At 42.6% G+C, this 18587-nt stretch overlaps 1 long non-coding RNA gene across 1 annotated transcript; it reads left to right on the forward strand.

Moving 5' to 3' along the window:
- The first annotated feature begins 11418 nt into the window (after positions 1 to 11418).
- LOC121402999 lies at positions 11419 to 17701 on the forward strand. The gene is made up of 2 exons (XR_005966938.1): positions 11419 to 13963; positions 14878 to 17701. It is a non-coding gene; the product is annotated as an uncharacterized LOC121402999 (long non-coding RNA).
- Positions 17702 to 18587: the final 886 nt, after the last annotated feature.

Here is an 18587-nt window from a genome sequence, read left to right on the forward strand (position 1 = left end):
TTGATGATATTGCAATATAAAGCAAAACTTGGGGAGAGCATCTTTCAGACCTCAAACAGGTGCTGGACAGTATACGCTCTGCCGGCCTTACCTTACGGCCGGACAAATGTCAGTTAGGCATGGCAGAAGTGCACTATTTAGGCCACCATGTGGGTGAGGGGCGACTGAGACCAGATCCTGCTAAAGTTGAGGTTGTAACCCACTGGCCTACTCCCCGCACCCAGAAACAGGTTCAGGCTTTCTTAGGGACTGCTAATTATGATCGCAAATTTATCCCTAACTCTATTGTCAAACCCCTCACAGATCTGACCAGTCGGAAAAGGGCAAGGACCATACACTGGACATCTGAATGTGAAACTGCAATGAAGACACTGAAGTCAGTTCTCTCCAGTTCCCCGGTCCTTGCTGCTCCAGACTTTACTAAAAGATTTCTAGTTCAAACTGATGCTTCCACATATGGAATTGGAGCCGTTCTTTCTCAAGTCAATGATAAAGGGGAAGAGCACCCTGTTATATTCCTCAGTAGAAAGCTGTCACCCCGGGAAGTAGCCTACGATACAGTGGAAAAAGAATGCCTGGCCATTGTGTGGGCTTTGAAAAAATTGCAGCTATACTTGTATGGCCGTGACTTCACTGGTATTAGTGATCATAATCCCCTGAGTTGGCTCCATCGAGTTTGTGGGGACAATGGCAAACTAATAAGGTGGAGCTAAACCCTACAGCAATACTCATTTACAATCCAACACCACAGCGGCAAAGAGCACAGCAACACTGACGGTCTGTCTCGTCAGAAAGATATGGAGTGACCCTCAACGTTGCCAAATGCCCCTCAGCTCCACCCAACTGTGGGGCAGCTGGTGGCATTTAACTGGAGGGGGGGAGCCATGTGATGTTTATATGGACAGAGTCACATCACCTGATAACTGAACTCAACAAAACTTAGTCATTGCCTGTCAGGAACTGTCATCCCTGTCCAACTGGCCAATCCCAGTGAGAGGCTGCCCCTGATGGTGAGGAAAGACAATGCAGAACTGACATCTCCCTGAGAGAGGAAGTGGGTAGAGTTATTTTCACAGAGAGGCTCAGGGAGACTCAGAGGCATGGATGGCTTCAGTCCCGTGCTGCACAGAGACTCATAAAAGTGTGACAGTGAGAACTGTTGGTTATTCAGAATAACTGTTGGTTATTCTGTGCCCACACATTGCACTGCCCTGTGCTTGGCACATCTTGAGGAAAGACTGTGGAACTATACTGTGCTTTGTGGAACTGTACTGTGCAGCCTGTACATGTGCTGGATTATGTCAGTGTGAAACGGCTTGAAACCCCCTGTGATCGCTGGTTAGAACTATACCTCATGTTCATCATTATCACCAGCTACACGGGACTGAAGGGAATCTATTGCTGCATCACTGTGAGTGGTTCAAACAGCTTCAACTAATAACCACCCAGAGAGACTGATGTGTGGATTTAAATTGTTGTTGCCACTATTCTGTCATATACATGTTGGGATGTGTTATTCATACCACTGTTATCAAGTCATCAATAGTTACATTCAGTTCACATATTTCTACCACTCTGTTCAATAAAGCATGTTGAGAGTTTTTGAGGAAAACTATACCCCCAAAATGAACACTTAAGCAACAGATAGTTCATATCATATTAAGTGGCATATTAAAGAATCTTACCAAACTGGAATATATATTTAAGTAAATATTGCCCTTTTAAATCTCTTGCCTTGATCCACCATTTCGTGATGGTCTGTGTGCTGCCTCAGAGATCACCTGACCAGAAATACTTCAACTCTAACTGTAACAGGAAGAAGTGTGGAAGCAAAAGACACAACTCTGTCTGTTAATTGGCTCATGTGACCTAACATGTATGGTTTGTTGGTATGTTTGTGAGTACAGTGAATCTTACAATCCCAGGGGGCGGCCCTTATTTTTTAAAATGGCAATTTTCTATTTATGATTACCCAATGGCACATACTACAAGAAAAGTATACTATTATGAAAATGGTTTATTAACATGAAGCAGGATTTTACATATGAGCTGTTTTATGCAATATCTTTTTATAGAGACCTACATTGTTTGGTGGGTATAGTTTTCCTTTAAGGGTTACTTCACACCCAGCCCTCCACAGCAGGCAAGGCGATGGCCCGCACTTCAGCAGTGTGGGCATTTTTCACCTGCCAGACTGAGGACCAGTCGGTAGCAGGGTGCCAGCTCTGACGGCAGAAAGTTCTGACAGGGTCACATATGGCAATGATGGCTTTAAGTTCCCATATGAAACATCAAACATCATCACAGGATGATGTGGGAGCAGCACCAAAGTGCCAGGACACCGGGGGCAGTGGAGCTTCTGGTCCACCTCCTCGCATTCCTCAGGGAAGAGGTGCTAGCTCCCCATCCCCTGTAACAAGGGAAGAGGATTCTGTGGCTCACAATTGGAGGTAGACACTGTGTAGCTCTGCCTCTTCTGCAGCCCCCTCTGCCTCCTCCTCCTTACTGCCATCATCAGTGCAGCCGCTGTCCCGCCAGGTTTCCCTCCCCCAGTTCCTCGGCCGCAAGGCACCTTTCTCCGCCAGACACCCCAAAGTGCAGAGGCTCAATGCCTGCCTGGCAAAGCTTCTGGCAGTGCAGCTGCTGCCCTATCAGCTATTTGAAGCAGCCCCCTTCCGACAGCTGATGGCTTGGGCTGCCCCTAGCTGGCAGATACCCAGCCTCCATTATTTTGCGAGGAAGGCCATCCCTGCCCTCCACCAGCAGGTAATGGAGAATGTGTCCCTGTCGCCATCTGTGGCAGGGTGCACTGCACCATGGACACATGGACCAGCAGGCATGGGCAGGGGAGGTACATCTCATATACTGGCCTGGGTCACCCTCATGAATGAGGGTGCAAGCAGGGGTGCTCCCCTCAGGCTAGAGGTGCCTCCCAGTGGGGTACAGGGCAAACCCAACATGGCCACTTCCTCCTCCTCCACTATGAATAAGCCACCCACTATGAATGAGCCACCACTGAAGCATCACTGCAGTTATGCTTCAGTGCAGCACAAGCACTGTCAGACTGTGCTGCAACTCCTCTGTCTGGGGGAGAGGAGTCATACTGCACCTGAGCTCATGGCCGCCTTTCAGACTCAGGTGCAGTGGTGGTTTACTCCCCGCCAGTTCCAAGCAGGTAATATTTTTGCCACAATGGTCACAACCTGCAGGACCCCATCTGCCTAGGCCAACTGACCCATGTGCCTTGATTCGCACATGTACTCAACCTTGTGGTGCAGTGCTTCCTGAAGAGCTACCAAGGGTTGGGTGACTTGTTGGAGAAGGCATGTAGGGTATGCGGCCACTTCTGCACCCCACTGGCTGATCTGTGATCTGCCAACACGCTGGAATTCCACCCTGCACATGATGGAGCTCCTTGTAGAGCAGCACTGGACAGTCAGCAATTACCTGCTGGAGCACAGTGCAAGGGGTACTCAGGGGGCAGGTTTTGGGTTCTTCAATGCAGAGCAGTGGCAGCAGATGAGGCAGCTCTGCTGAGTACTTGCACCCTTTGAGCAGGCCACACGCTTTGTTAGCAGGGACAGTGTGTATGTGAGTGATGTTATATCCCTGGTTTTCCACCTCAAGCCCATGTTGGACAGCCTGCTAGAGGAGGGCAACGTGCCTGAGGAAGAGGAGAAGAGCAGGCCACGTAGGCAGGCAGAAGGGACTGGGAGGCAGGAGGAGGAGGAAGTTTTGCCCAGTGAGGAGGATGAAGGAGGAAGACTGGGTGCCTGCTCAGCATGGGCACAGCCACCCAACCACCCCAGCTATTGTCCACAGCTGGGAGGGCACAGAGCAGGTGGAGGAGGTAGATGACCTACTGTATATGGAGGACAGTGAAGAAGAGGTTTGCTTGGGGCACCTCTTCTACATGTCTACCCATATGCAGACTTGCCTCCGAAGTGATCACCGGATCTGTACCATAAAAGACCAGGATGATTACTGGGTGGCCACTTTGCTTGACCAACGGTACAAGGGAAAGGTGGGGGAGTTCCATGTACCCAGCCAGAGAGGAGGGTGGGTCAATTGAGGAGGGCTCTGTGCTCAAAACTGGTGGATGCCTTTCCCCAGGCTGACACTTCTCAGGCCTCCACTACGCCACACATCCAGCAAAGACAGGGGCCTAGCAGCAGCAAAGGCGGAGATCTCATGGGTGTGTGGAAGAGCTTTATCAAGCCTCATCAAACAGTAGCAGGCCCAGTCAGCACCCAAAGTCACCACCAACAGCGGCTGTAGCATATGGGGTCAGTTAGTGTGCAGGATGCCATGTGCACTGATGACCCCATGCATTTTTGGGTGTCGAGGCTCAACCAGTGGCCAGAACTGGCACAGTACACTCTGGAGGTGCCACAGGTGGGGTGGTCACTAAAAAGCAGACATGGCTATCCACTGGCAACGTGGATATGCTGACATTTATAAAAATGAATGAGGCATGGATAAGCAGGGATATCCAAGTGTCCATTGCAGACATCAGAGACTAGCCTCCTCCTCTCTTCACAGATGTACCCTCCTCTCTCCATTGCTGCCTATACTCTCGTCTCATAGACTCCTCCTTCTCCATAGTTTTGCCTATTCCCCACCTGGCTGATATGTCTGCTTATGCTGCAGCCTGCTACCACTATTTCTACTGCTGTATTGTCAGCAATTCTTTTGTGGTGGGGACCTATCAATGCTCCTACTGCTGTACTGCTGCATTCTCTGCGATTTTCTTTTCTGGTGGGGGCGTATTAAGGCTAATAATAATGTTGCTTCTAATACTGCCGCACAGTTGGTTAATTTCTTCTGGTTGAGGCCTACCATGGCTCTAAATATGTTGCTTCTAATACTGCCGTGTAGTTGGTTAATTTATTCTGGTTGAGGCCTACCATGGCTTATAAAAATGTTCCTTCTAATATTGCCCAGTAGTTGACTATTTTTTTCTGGTTGAGGCCTACCATGGCTTCTAAAAATGTTGCTTCTAACACTGCTGGGTAGTTGGTTAATTTCTTCTGGTTGAGGACTACCATGGCTTCTAAAAATGTTGCTTCTAATACTGCTGCATAGTTGGCTAATGTCTTCTGTTTGAGGCCTACCTCATTTAATTCCTCTGATTCTAATAAAGTTGATTCTAATACTGCTGCTGCTGTTCCTACTACTGTTGCATCAGTTGGCAAATATCTTCTTTTTGAGGACTACCTCATTTAATTCTTCGCATTCTAATAATGTTGATCCCAATACTGCTGCATGCTGCATGGTAGGCGGCAAATGTAGTCACATTTTTAAGTAAGATGTCTGAAAGTACACAAATAAGGTCTCTGAAACAACTGCTGCCAAAAGTCCTGCTGCCTCAGTCATCATACAAATAAATTAACAATCTCTTCAAACTCTACAACTAATGCCAGTGTTGTGTTGTATTATACTTGTATTGAAGGTTTGCATTATGTGAAAGGTGCAACCAAAAAAAATATGATGGATTTTAGGGACACTCAATTCAATAGCAGATTCGTCAAATTAGGTGCCAGCTTGTCTAATTTCTGTTTTTTTCTAATTTTCTGGTTGGGGTCTGTCAAAGCTCCTGCAAATAGCATTGCTTCCAATACTGCTGCATTTTCTGGTTAATTTCTTCTGGTTGGGGTCTGCCTACCTCTTTTAATTCTAATAATGTTGATGCTACTACTAGTGATGGGCGAATTAATTTGCCATTTCACAGGAAATTTGCAAATTTTTCCGGCGAAGCAAAATGGGACAAATTCGCCCAACACTAGCTACTACTGGCATCAGGTTGTCAATCTAAGTGAAGTGGGTTTCAAATCAATGCAATTCCACAATTTCCCACTATTACTGTCATGTCTCCAGCATAATCTTCTACAATGCTAACATATTCTACAATTCATTTGCTCGGAGCTCCCTCCTATGGACACTTTCTGTAAGTGAACACAGTTGCTTATTCTTCAACCCATAGTGCTTGCAGCAGTATTTTGAACTGATTAGGCTACCGTACTGCCACCATGTGACCTAATGCAATGCCTTGTGGGAGCCAGGACTTCATTTTACACCATCCATGCTTCTGAAAAGACACAGATTGCATCTCCCTTATGATAGAATAAGCTAAATAGTTGCACCAAGCACCTTTACAACTGCCAGCACCCCCCAGAGACATTGCTGCATAGACATTTCATGCCAGCTAGCATTTTGATGTTGCATGTATATGCATATATGTTCATTTGCATGTTTGATTTGCAAGCTTACTTATTATATTTTCTGTTATTGTATTACAGTTTCACCTCTTATTCCACTTGCCTATCCAGTAAAATCTACAGACTCCAAACTTAGTCTCTTTATTGGATTGTGGGAAGGTTTAGCTGCATGTTAAACTACACACTGCCCCAGGGTAATACGTAGCGAGGACAGAACAATTACCATATGGTGTTTGTTTAACTTTTTATAAATCAGGTATAGGTGTGCTTAAGGGTGGGTACTCACAAGCGTTTAGCTTATAGACACGCTTATCTGCAGAATCACGCTGTGGTCCTCAGATGTTGTGTTGTGCTGGTAGGGAAGTATAGAGCAGAAATATAGTATAAGACCCTTTATTTATTTTTAAAAACAGATAAGCAATTGCACTCACGTTTGTGTAGCTTAAAAACAGGCACATTGAATCCCTTCCTTTGTCTATGTTGTATCCAACTGATCCGCAGTTGGGCTCCGACCAGCATTACCTCCACGATCAGTGTAATAGTTCTGGGACGTTTAGGGATGACATCAACTGCTGCTTGCCTACGCATTTCGTCGCATGTCCGACTTCATCAGAGGCTTCCATTAAAGGCCTCGTTGTCATGGAGACGCATAGCGTCTGTGTATTCAAATTTACTCTCTGATCAGAGTTTGTATGTCTCCATGGCAACCCTGCGCAAATACATTTCTCTACTTTCTCTATCACTTCGGTTCCCCAGGGTATTTCTGTTTATAAATCACTGCTCAAACGCCTATCTTACAAATCAAAATAATGGTGAATTCATCACTAGACCTAGATATATTTGTAGTTATTTACATAAGAAATCATATTTAATTTGTTTTTACTGATTTTTATTATTTAATTTCTTATTACTTGCTTAAATGTATTCTTTACTATAATCGTTATGTATATATGGGAGTATAAAAAGGTCTCAAATCAAAATATATTTTAGTTTTGAATATTTCACACCTTAACCATACAATTAATTGATACTAGTTGAAGTTATCAATTCACCATGTACAAAATATTTTAATATATAAAAAACCTTAAACTACGATTGGTACACATAACATAGATAAAAGTATAAAATTACACCACATAACATATAATATTATAATTTGAGAATTTTTGTTTCAGAAAGCTTACTAACTCCACTATTTGTGGAACATGTTATTTTTTGAACTGTATTAATTAGCACTAATCAATGGGGCCTATAGGAAGGCTCGTAAATTGAAATCTATATTTAGACCCTTTGGTTCAAAATAATAATAAAATCCATTTGCTTTCCCATTTTAGCGTTTCTTTTGTTATACCATCTCCTCTCCATCTTTTATTAATTATCTCTATGCCCCAGAATGTTAGACCTTTAGGATTCTTGTCATGATGTGTTTTAAAGTGCTTAGAGACACTGTGGGATTCTATACCCTTCTCTATATTTCGAATGTGTTTCTAATGCAGTCTTATAACTTGCTGTTGGTTTTTCCAATGTATTGTAGGCCGCACGGACACTGCAAACAGTATATTACATTTTCTGTGCAGCATTTTATACAATCGGATATCTGAAATTCCTGTTTTGTTTCAGTTGAAATAATCTTTTTCTTCTTTTCTCCATATTTACATGCCTTACAAAATACACAGGGGTAGAAATCTGCCCAGCTTTCAACATTCTGTTTGTTTTTGGATCTACTTGTCTCCACATAATTTTTTGTGGGTAGTTGTTTGAGATTGTTGGCTTTTTTGAATACGACTGAGGGTCGTGGTGGAATTACACTCCCCAAATTTTCATCGCATTTTAACACTCCCCAGTGTTTGCTAATGATTTTTTTAATTTCATTAGCTAGAGGGTTATATTGTAGAGAATACAATAGTATCTTTCGATCCTAAATTTTTTCTTTCCTTTCAATTTTTTGGACTTTTTCATATGATTGCTTTATTGTTCCCTCATTATATTCTCTCTCTCTAAAGCGTCCACTCACAAGATTAAGTTGGTTAGAGAGGACCCCCTCTTCTGTGCAAGTTTTTTTATACAACACATTTGTCCAAATGGAATATTATGTATCCATTGAGGATGGTGATTGCTAGTTGGTATGACGCAGTTGTTAGTTGGTATGACGTAGTCCACTTAAAAATAAATAAATAAAGTGTTTTATACTATATTTCTGCGCTATACTTCCCTACCAGCACAACATAGCATCTGAGGACTGCAGTGTGATTCTGCAGATAAGCATGTCTATAAGCTAAACGCTTGTGAATATCCACCCTTAAGCACACCTAAGGTGATTTATAAAAAGTGATACTTAATAACTGTGTACAATGATTTACATAAAAACATGTGAAAATACATTTCTTAGAAAACTGGTAAAAGTCCATGTGGTTGAAACACTCCTTGTGCAACCAGGGCCACCATCAGAAATCGCAGGGCCCCATACGATAACATTTCCTGGGCCCCTGGGCTGAGCCCACCGCAAGCCCCACCTACAAGTCTTCCCTCCCCACCCCACAGGTCCACCCCCACCACACAGTAAAAAAAACAAAACATTGGTGGTTAGGGTTCCCACATGTTAATAAAAAAAAAAATATTGGTTATCAGGGCCCCCATAACAAAACATTTGTGGTCAGTGCCCGCATAAAAAAACATTTGTGGTCAGGGGCCCCCCCATTAAAAAAACATTTGTGGTCAGTGCCCCCCATAAAAAAACATACCCGATACTTTCTCATATCTTTCCTTACCAGAAAAATATCAGACCAGCTACTGACTACTTCCTTGACTACTTCATGTTTGAAAACTGACCAGCAAGTGGCACTATTGGAACACAATTCATTCTTATTAACAGTACATGTATCCTATAATATCTTGGAATTAAAAAATAAATAATGAATGTAAATTGCAAAAGTGCTTAGAATAACAAGGTTTTATCGAATTTTCATGGCGGTTTTGCAAATTTATTTGCCAGCGCCGAATCGCGGGAATTCGCCACAAATTTGCGCCTGGCGAATAAATTCGCCCATCACTAGTCCAAATCATAAAACTACATTTTATGTACATTTGTTGAAAAGGTGCTTTCTAAGAACTATTTCAGGTTTGAAAATGAATTATTCTTAGAGTTACAAAGCTGTGCAATGGGGACTAACATGGCGCACACATATGCCAATGTCTTCATGAACTTCTTTGAGACCACCTATATATTATGAAATATTAAATATAGTGGGTACATCCAAAATTAGATGAGATATGTGGATGATACTTTCTTCATTTGGAAAAACTCTAAAGAAAAATTAAAAGAATGGGGTCCACGGGTCAATAAAATTCACATTGAAATGTCATCCCAATACACTACATTTTCTAGATGTATTCATAACACACTCTGAGGGTAAATTCATCACGACAATATACAAAAACCCACTAAAACAATTTACTTAAAGCTGACAGTTTTCACCCCCCGCTTCACTCAAAGGGTTACCATGCAGCCAATTAACCAGGGTGCGCAGAAGGATGAATTATTTGAAGTGGAATCAACACTAAATTTGTTGACAGGGGTTATAAAAAAAAAATCTGGTAAACACTAAGAAAGAGGTATTTAATACATCTAGACAGTCTACTTTACAAAAAAGAGACAAGAACACTATGGTACAAACTAGAACACCTTGTATTACCACATATGACACTAATGCTAAGGTTGTCCATCAAACGATTTTGAAATATTGGGGAGTATTAAAAACTGATCCCAAACATGGTAAATTATTTTACCAACCTCCGCTCTTTTCATATAAAAGAGGGAGATCTGTGGGCGATTGTATAAAATCAAAACAAAAAGATCAAAAAAAGAAAAAACATTGCATTTAACGGCATTGTAATGTTATTACGCAAGGGGATGTAGTACAACATCCTTTGAAAGGAACAAAACATAAAATCAAAGGTTTCCATACATGTGACAAAACCAACATAATCTACTGCATTAAATGCCCATGTGGGTTGGCCTATATAGGCCAAAGAAGTAGAAACATGAAAGTGAGACTGAACGAACACAAATCGAATTACAAACCCTCAAGGAAGAAAATAGCAAAGAAAAAAAGGGTAAGGAGAAAAAGAAACAACATTGGCCTGACATTTTAATGAACAGGGACATGGGATAGCACAGTTAAGATGGCAGATTTTGGAAAAGGGGTATGGGAGAAATGAAAGAGAAACCAAAGCTGCTACAAAGGGAGTGCTTCTGGATATGACAATTACAAACAAAGTATCCACGGGGACTAAATGAGGAGTTTAATATGAATTGTTACTTATAAAGATATGAATGTAACTCTTTTTTAAGCAATATTAACAATTTGTTTCTTTGTTCCAGATACATTATATCCATTTACTACACACTCTCATTATTTCCTTTATAGATTATTCCATTGAACATCTTACTACCCAGGGACAGCTTGCGGATATGGTAAGTTAGTATTAACTAGATATGGTTATTTTATCATTGTTCACATTATGTTTGTATATTTATCAAAAATTCCTTCCACATGGACTTTTATAATTGAACTTTTTTTTTTTAATCTATTTATGGACTTATTCACAGTTTGAATCACTGTTAAAGGAGTTGTACACAGGGCCACCATCAGGGGGGGACTGGGGGGAGAGTTGTAGGGGGGCCCGGCCACACCGCACTTACTTGATTATCCGGGCCCCCCTGCTTTCTGAGAGCTGCCGACTTCGGGAAGGCAGGGCGGGAGCATAGGGGGAGGTATCTTCTGTCCATTCCTTTCCCTTATTGGTCTTAGAGTTTTTGTCCCGGTTGAGCTTCTCAGGGATTGGATAGCTGAGGTTTGAACTTCCCCTTCAGCTCATCCAATCACCATGCAGCTTTACCGGGACTTGAAATTCTGTGACCAATAAGGGAAGAAAATGTTGTCACTTGTGCTCCCCTCCTCCCTTCTGTAGTTGGCAGCTCACTTACAGCAGGTGGGCCACACTAATGAAGTAAGTGCAACATGGTAGGGCCTAGCCCACTAAACAGCAAAAATAGAAGCAACATATTTAGAGGCCATGTTAGGCCTCAACTACTAAAAAAAATTGCAGACAATGCAGCAGTAGTAACTACAATAGCAGTAGGAGCCTTGATAGGCCCCCACCAGACTTTTGCCAAATAATGAGGCATTAGTAATGTGGTGGACTGGTCAGTTTATTCTGTGTGCTCTCATTTAAAAAGTCTATTTTACTGTTATACTGTGTGTCCTATTATACTGTGTGTCTGCTATATTTCCTTACTCAGCTATTTGCAAAACATATATCAATACTAGCTAGGATGAAACCAAGATAAACCTCTTCACAGAAACAGACTCGGTCTAAAAGGTCACGCCAGCTTGTGGTCATGCCCCTATGCAGCTGTTCCTGGAAGATGACTGCTAAATTAAAACCGCATAAGAACTTTGTACTTTATATTTCGTTGTATTTCCTCCCATTTCAAGATATATATCTACGAAGTTTGATATCTATTTTTATATCTATGAAGTTTGTACTTTTCCATTTGAAGCCACATAGCGAAACCGCAAGCTTAGGAGGGTGTCATAACAACCCCCACCTAGCCTATATAACCTTTTGTACCTTACAATAAAGTGTGAAGAAGCATTTTGTATACTGAACTGTCTGTGTCAGTGTCATTCCTGCTTATCAGCTAGCTGAACTTATTCACCACAATTTGGAAGGGACAGATACTCTCGGGACATATTTCTGTCCATAACAATTGGCGCCCAACGTGGGGCACCAGGTTCTGGCTGACCACTAGCCGATGCCAAGGACAACAGTCGCCCAGTAGAGGAAAAGGACGGAGACTGATCACCTCCGGGACACAGGTAAGACCTATGTTATTAGTTTCTTGCCTGTGTCATACCTGTACCTACTGCTGATGGTGTCTGTTGCCAATATCGACTTCTATCAGCCAGCAAAGACAGGTAAAATCTTGCCTGGTGCCATTTACCTGACCTGTATAAGAGTATCTTGTCGCCTATTAATCTATGGTTGATGTTTATTGTCTATTAACTGCTTACTGGTGGATGAAAATATAGAATAAAAGGATAGGGTAATACTTCGGACAACAGGTGACAACTGGATATACATTGTTTCTGACATTTTGTGGGGGGAGGGACAAACGTGTCCCGACAAACGTGTCGGCCCCCCGGCGTCCTGTGCGTAGGACCAAGCAAAGTGTTAAGCAGTGTCTGCTACGGGGGGGAAGGACAGAAGTGTCCAGGACAAACGTGTCGACCCCGAGAAGCGTGTATATCATACATCTCCCAGACGTGGGAGATAAGTACATTTGCAGCTGATTGACACAAGTGGTCTTTCTTCGGGGCTAGCAAACCCCGACTACCCAAGCGTGGGAGCGTGCAAATTGCTGGAGTAGGATAGCACACCTACTCCGTGACGGGTTGTCCCTTTTATCCCTAGTTGTGATAGTCAGAAGACCCACCAGTATTGAGGTTGTTGTTCCCCTCGTGGACATCATTGAGTATTGTATTGTGTGTCCGATGTCCTGTCCAGAGTGCGTGTTGGCCTGTTTATGTTATGTGTTACTTCGTCTCTGGGTGATTTGGATAAAATAGAAGGGACCCTGGACGGAGAAAAACAGAGATAGTATCGGCAGATATAGTACCAGTAAGGCCGGCCCTGATGTATCCGAAGGCGAGAGCCAGTGGAGGCAGGTATCTATATAAGTATATGGACAGTATCAGTAAGGCCGGCCCTGATGTATCCGAAGGCGAGAGCCAGTGGAGGCAAGTATTGTCCATATACATAGGCACAATACCCTGGGTCCTCCCAACTGATGAACTTTGTGATTAGTCAGTGGGAGGCGGTTTGTCTATAATACGTGTGGAGATAAAAAGTTCCCGATTGACTGAGTTTTGTACCTGTCAAGCCTGTGGCGGTCCCCCACGTATCATACTGTCTCTGTTCATATCTGGCTAAACCCAGTAAGACATCCCACCAGAGTTGAAATTGTGTCAATGTCATGAGCTCAGTTATGTCGTGTTTGTTTTTACTTGTGTGTATCAATTTAATCATTATACAGACTGACCAAGAACCCTGCGCAATATAGTCTGTACTCCTTGTCTATCCACAAAGTGTAATTTTTGTATTAGGTCTGGGGATAGGGTTATACAGCCAGATGGCAAAAATCAAGTATTTGTACCACCTTTCCCATTGCATGGCAAATATACAGCCACCGCCTTATAATGGCGCCTCAGAAAAAGGACAGATAGCCAGAGTATGAGAACTAAAACGTCATTGAGTTTCCCTGGTGGCCATCTTCCCCTTGGTCACTGCCCCAGTCTAGATCTGAAGAGTAATAATGGGACAAAAACATCAGTACAATGAGTGAGGGGGTCCCGGCATGTGAGTTAGTGGCAGGCCGGGTGGGTAAAAAGGTATGTAAGAAAATATGATAGATTGCCAAAAGAATGCAATTTGACCAAGAATGACCCCCGCCTACAGCCGGAAGAATGGCGTCTTCTCTTAACCGAGAAGAGAGGTGTGCTACTTGATAAGGGTTTTGTAGAGACCGCTGAAGTTTAAAGTTGTTAAATGCTTACACAAAGAATAATCGAATCAAATAGAAAAGTTAAAGTGATGTATTAGAAGCTCTAATCCTACAAGAGTTGAGTGGTTGTTACTCATATGGCATAACCACAATCTGGATCTTTTTCACCAACATGAAGGTAAACTTGATGCAGTTTGGATCCATACCCAATTCACTCATTGGTACAGGTTAAATTATTTTCATTATTCTCTAGACAGATGTGAATTTATTATTTCATATTATTGTACTGCATTTGCAGTACAACAAGAGGGGAGTAATATATTGTGGGTTATGTTGTTGTTACTTTTTTTTTTTTTTTTTTCTCTAATTAAATAAGCTTCAGTTCATAAAATGCAGCTTATGTGCTTGTGCCGCTGCTAAAAAAAAAAAAAAAAAAATTTTCTCCCGTAATCTTTGCACTTGTGTATCTTGCATCACAAGTCTGCAAGTGTAAGGAGAATGCAGAAGTGACTTCGATTTATTGTTGATTTTGTCTGATAACCAGTAATTTAACTACCAAATTTGTAGAAAAAAATGATGCTACTAAAATGGGTCTATGTCATTCTCATTTAGGAAAAAAAATATATATAAATATATTTAAAGGTACAAGAGAGAACTTGTTAAATGTTTTTCCTGGTTATGATTAATCAATATTATTTTGTTATAAGAAGGAAACAGTACAGGTTGTATTTGATAGTTTACACAATTAAATTTTCGATTCTGTTACAAATTTGCAAATATCACTGATCTTAAGTGGAGTTGTGTCTTTGTACCATCCCACTTCCAACAACACAATTACTGGCAGCATTTGGTTGGATTTACTCCCAGCTGTCCTGTCAATTCTCCGCAACAATCCTATCAGGTGTTGTGGACTTTCTCCATTTGAATTAACCACAAGAAAACAAACGTCCTTCACTCATATCATAAATGTACAACCACTTCTCATTACTGACAGTTCATACAGTGGTTTCATTAGAGTTCTTTAGCTAGTACATTAGATAAGTCAGTATTAACAGAACACCAGATATTGTCACATTGTCTCTTTGTTTCCAGGTTGGTGATCTGAGCAAAATTCCATCAGTAGCTGTTGAGATTATTCCAATCCATTCCCAATAGAACAGCTATCATTGATCCCACCACTCATAGAAATCAAAGAGAAGAACAAGAAAAGCTGCTAGCAGAAGGGTTAAGTTAGAAAAATAGAGAATAGTGAGAAGAGACAATTCATCTTTCAGTGCTGAAAACAGCAGCGCTGATACAGGCAGTTCTCAGCCCCGCAGCCAAGCTCTACCCCGCCCGTACAGTACAAACTAGAGAAGAGGGGGGGAGAGGCGGGGGCACACACACAGCACCAAATCTTAGAAGGATTTTTCAAGACGTTTCACAACCCCGTACTAATCCACTCAGATTTGGACAGGAACTCTTGTTTATCCATAGTGCTCATAACCCCAATTGGACTGATATGTTAGTTGTAATCAAACATGTGTGTGGTCCAGCGGATTACCAACATCTGCTAGCTAAAATGAAATGGGACATTAACCCTGTTGACCCAGCCCAAGTAGGGGGTCCCGTATTTACACAAGCTTCCTTTCTTATCATTATCCCTTGTCCCCATCCCTGACAGTTACATAGGTAGGGACATCTTTTGTAAACTAGGGTGCAACATATACTGCAAGCAGGATGCAGTGTTTGTGTCTGTCCCACCTCAGTAAGTGTCTGAGATGACTAATGCCCCAGATACAGCAAATCTGTCACTAAAAGAAATGTCTAAGGAGGAACCTACCTCCTGAATTACAATGTGTCCTAGGTGATGTATGGGCTTTCTTACCGACGGATGCCCAAAATCTCACAGCACCCACTGTCCAGGGCGCAAGTAGAGAGGATCCGCCCAGTCATTCAAGGGTTACTTGACAGGGGAGTGTTAATTCACAAGATCAGCCCATCTTGCCAATTAAAAAGCCCAGCAAGAATGAGTGGTGATGTTTCTGTTTGCCGTTTAGGTGATTGCCCTGTTGCACCCCGTGCTCTGTTACCATATTTGGTTGCTGCCTCACATGGTCTCACCCACATTTCAAAAGGGGGGAGGTGGGATGCAGTATCAAGAGTGTGGTTTTCCCTGGGTTCTCATCTATTGCAGCCAAATATGTACACTCAATGTACCCATTTCAGATATTGCAGATAGATTACATATTCTCTTGACAACACTAAAGTTGTAAATGACACAACCTATGAATCCGGTGTGGAATTCTGTGAGCAAATTAAATCCTGGGCACAGAATAGGTTGGCTGATCAGGCTATAAGCATTCAGGACATCAACCAAGATTAGGCGGAATCCGTGGAGAAATACAAGGTCCGCATGATGCAGGTGTTCTATAGTTGGTTCTTGTGATTGTCGACATGTTCTCAGGATGGCCGAAGCATATCCCGTGGCCAATATGACAGCAATCACCACCGCCAAGAAATTACTTACCGAAGTTGTGTGTCGCTACGGTGTCCCGGAAGTCATAGAGAGTGACCAGGGCCCAGCGTTCACTGCTACCGTCACCAAGGAAATTTGCACTGCTCTCGGGGTGACCCTCCATTTCCATACTCCCTACCATCCTCAGAGTAGTGGGAAAGTGGAGCGTATGCATGGCACATTGAAAACCAGAATGTTCAAAATGGCGCAGGATACAGGAATGAAATGGCCGGATAGCCTGCCTATTGCTCTGTTCAGTGTCAGATACACACCAAGGGGGGACCATAAATTGTCCCCCTTCGAGATTCTGTTTGTGTCAGCCCCCAGGTTAGGGTGTTATTTTTCCCAACAATTACAATTACAATCAAATGTATTGACTGACTTTGTATCTCAATTAACCAGTGAACTAACAAGAGTGCATGCTCAGGTTTTCTTCTATTCCAGATCCCTCTCTTGCCACAGGTACTCACAGCCTCAAGCAACGAGATTGGGTCCTAGTCAAGAAGTTTCTGAGAAAGCACTGTTTGGAGCCCAAATTTGATGGCCGCTTCCAAGTTCTCCTTACCACAGCTACTTCAGTGAAGCTAGAAGGAAAACCCACCTGGATCCATGCCTCACACTGCAAGAAAACAGATGCACCTAATGAACCAGATATTGCTCTATATCCTTTACCAACTGCCCCTCCTTCGGGCCGTCCCTCACATTCCGACTACAGTACTCTCCCAATACATTCCTATGACCCCACCCACCCCCACCCCCTCCCTTGCTTAGTTTAAGGACAGTGCTGTTAGTTAAGTTGGAAGGGTTGGTCACTGATTTTGGGCAGGTCTCTCCAGATCACGCTGAAGCATCATACCCACCACTAGGGTGTACCCCCTCTGGAGCAACTTACTAACTTCTATCTAGGTAGGGACAGCAAAATAGACGTTTTTAGGGGGGATTGTGGTGGACTGGTCAGTTTATTCTGTGTGCTCTCATTTAAAAAGTCTATTTTACTGTTATACTGTGTGTCCTATTATACTGTGTGTCTGCTATATTTCCTTACTCAGCTATTTGCAAAACATATATCAATACTAGCTAGGATGAAACCAAGATAAACCTCTTCACAGAAACAGACTCGGTCTAAAAGGTCACGCCAGCTTGTGGTCATGCCCCTATGCAGCTGTTCCTGGAAGATGACTGCTAAATTAAAACCGCATAAGAACTTTGTACTTTATATTTCGTTGTATTTCCTCCCATTTCAAGATATATATCTACGAAGTTTGATATCTATTTTTATATCTATGAAGTTTGTACTTTTCCATTTGAAGCCACATAGCGAAACCGCAAGCTTAGGAGGGTGTCATAACAACCCCCACCTAGCCTATATAACCTTTTGTACCTTACAATAAAGTGTGAAGAAGCATTTTGTATACTGAACTGTCTGTGTCAGTGTCATTCCTGCTTATCAGCTAGCTGAACTTATTCACCACAATTTGGAAGGGACAGATACTCTCGGGACATATTTCTGTCCATAACAATAACAACAGCAGCAGCAGCAACAGTCATGTTATAATCAACTCTGTATTAGAGCCAGAAGAATTAAATGAGGCAGGCCTCAAACAGAAGACTTTTGCCAAATAATGAGGCATTAGTAGCAAACAGCAGCAGCAGCAACAGTCATGTTGTAATCAACTCTATATTAGAGCCAGAAGAATTAAATGAGGCAGGCCTCAAACAGAAGACTTTTGCCAAATAATGAGGCATTAGTAGCAGCAGCAGCAACAGTCATGTTATAACTTATAATCAACTCTGTATTAGAGCCAGAAGAATTAAATGAGGCAGGCCTCAAACAGAAGACTTTTGCCAAATAATGAGGCATTAGTAGCAGCAGCAGCAGCAACAGTCATGTTATAACTTATAATCAACTCTGTATTAGAGCCAGAAGAATTAAATGAGGCAGGCCTCAAACAGAAGACTTTTGCCAAATAATGAGACATTAGTAGCAGCAGCAGCAGCAACAGTCATGCTATAACTTATAATCAACTCTGTATTAGAGCCAGAAGAATTAAATGAGGCAGGCCTCAAACAGAAGACTTTTGCCAAATAATGAGGCATTAGTAGCAACAGCAGCAGCAGCAACAGTCATGTTATTGTAAGGAGCGCGGTCCAGCGCATCCATTCCCGCCGGCGTTCCGTCCAAAATGGCGGCGCCCAGGGCAGGCCACGTGGGAAGTCGGCATTTGGCGCCTCGTCTGGACGCAGCGAATTTGCGCCAGCGGCAAAACGTGCAGTGCCAACACGCAGCGTTAGTGCGTGACGTATG

The sequence above is a fragment of the Xenopus laevis genome, chromosome 4L, assembly GCF_017654675.1.
Source record: "Xenopus laevis strain J_2021 chromosome 4L, Xenopus_laevis_v10.1, whole genome shotgun sequence".
Classification (NCBI taxonomy): domain Eukaryota; kingdom Metazoa; phylum Chordata; class Amphibia; order Anura; family Pipidae; genus Xenopus; species Xenopus laevis.